Source organism: Cyprinodon variegatus, unplaced genomic scaffold (genome assembly GCF_000732505.1).
Source record: "Cyprinodon variegatus isolate N-32 unplaced genomic scaffold, C_variegatus-1.0 Scaffold517, whole genome shotgun sequence".
In the NCBI taxonomy this organism is placed as follows: Eukaryota; Metazoa; Chordata; class Actinopteri; order Cyprinodontiformes; family Cyprinodontidae; genus Cyprinodon; species Cyprinodon variegatus.
In genome coordinates, this window is record NW_015150970.1 from 27,753 (window position 1) to 30,012 (window position 2,260).

A 2,260-nucleotide genomic window follows, 5' to 3' on the forward strand; every position below is an offset into this window, starting at 1 on the left:
TCTTTCATTATTTATCTACACCCTCCATTTTAACCTGTTTACCAGGTTAAAAGAAGAAACTGGTTTTAATGCGGGAGCTGCAGGGTGGGGCAGCTCGTAGCACCGCTGCTCTGCTGAGTTTGATTCCTGCACTCTGGTCTTTCTGCATGAAGACTGCATGTTCTCCCTGAACATGCATGGGTCCTCTCTGGGTACTCCTGCTTCCTACCACAGGTCAACATGTTTGATTGGTACGTCAAATATTTGTGAGAAGAAGGAAACCTTCCAAACCTCTTTATTGCAAAAATAACGAGGAAGAGGGAAAACAGTTGTTAACTTGGACAGTGAAAGACAAAAAACTCTTTCAACTGATTAACCAGCAGAGTAACAAAGTACAAATACTTTGTTACCTGAAGTAGAAATGTTGTCTATCTATACTTTAGTAATTATTTTTAGAAAAATTTCTTCTCCTTACATTTTAAAAATAGACTAACTAGTTTAGTTTCATTTAAGCTCATCTTCATTCTGGCCTGTTGGAATTTAAATAAAACAAAAACTTCCAAAAATAATTAGTTTCATCCACATAATTAATTTCTCGGTGCTGCCCCAACCTGTTGCTCACTACAAACAAAATAAATAGTTTTTCCAGATGATGCAAAGTTAAATGTGACGCTGTTAACATTAGTTATAAAACTAAGGAAATAAAGTCTAAGGAAGTTTTCATCCAGAATTATAGAAAAATGTTCCTTTAATAGAGCAGAGCAGTAAAGCTTCTGGCCTTAACAGTTTTACCCGCGTTACTTTTATACTTTAAGTAGTTTTAAAAATTGTACTTTTGATCTTCTAACTTCTAAAAAGTGTTTTTAAACAGCAGGATTTATACTGGAGGAATAAACACTTTGATGACAGAAGCTCAACACAAAACTAAAGTTAAAGGTGATTCTATATATTCTATATCATTAAGTTTGAGTCTAAAAAGCAGCAAAATGATTCTTCATGGAAACTGAAGCTTCCTGACATCAGAATATTTTCCCATCTTTGATCCGTTCAGCCTTTCTGAGCCTCTGGCTGCAGCAGAAGCTCTTTTAGGATCATTTCTTTTAAAATCAAGCAGGAAAAACAGTTTTCTGCTCCAAATCAGATGACAAACACGCTGCGTCCTTTAAAACGTGCGTGACCCAGAACTGCGCACAAGCATGCGGGCTTAAAGTGCAGAGCATCTGTCGCTGGTCGGTCTGCAGGGTGACCCACATGGAGACCCCACGATCACCCACGTCAGGGGAGCATCCGACAGGGGGGGGGACGGAGGGAGTGGGTGAGGGGGGTGAGGGAGGGACTCACCAGTAAAGCAGAGATAACCCATCCAGGCGCTCAGGTCCCTGTGGGAGGAATGGCATCGCAGCCCGGAGTGACACAGACCAAATTTCTGTCCACGCACATAAAAACCCGCTCCGCTTCTCACGCACAGACACGCAGGCTGTCCTCAGAGGAGGGGGGCAGCAGCGGCGCTTCAACCCGAGCGGAGCGCACAGCCATGGAAATCCACCCCGACATGGAGAGACGCGCTTTCCTTCCCTCTAATCCAGCCTGATACCCGTCCGTCACTGAGATGGCCCTGCGCGCGCCCCGCACGCGCCGCACGCGCGCAAGCAGAGCTCAGAGGACGCGGTTTAAAGCAGAGAAGCTGCGGGAGCGCAAAGAGCTTAAACGTCTTTAAAGCGAAGCTGCAGTCAGCAAACTCAGACTGTGTCTCCCACCGAGGAGCCGCTGAGCACCGCTGATGGGATTAACTGCAGGGAATGAGGCTCATTATGCCAGATTAGGGCTCCTTATGAACAAACAGCTGCTGAACCAGGAACCTCAGGATGTCAGCAGCTGGATGAGCCTCACCTGCGGAAAAAGGTGGAAAGTCTAAAAGCAGAAATACTTCATTACATCACTGGAAAGGTTGGCTCTCTATACTCTACTGGAATAATTACTTTTACAAACTTTCTACTCCTTAGATTTTAAAAATAGACTCACTAGTTTTGCTTCATTTAAGCTCATTTTCATCTGGACTGTTGGTATTTAAAATAAAAACATCAAAATAATTAGTTTCATCCAGACAGTTAATTTATCTGTGTTTGGACTCGGTGCTGCCCCAACTTGTTGCTCACCACAAACCAAAATAAATAGTTTTTTAAGATGATGCAAAGTTAAAAGTGACGCTGTTACCATTTCAATCTGAAAGATTCATTGATACAATTACTGTGTCTTTGGCGCTCAGACCACGGCAGGAAAC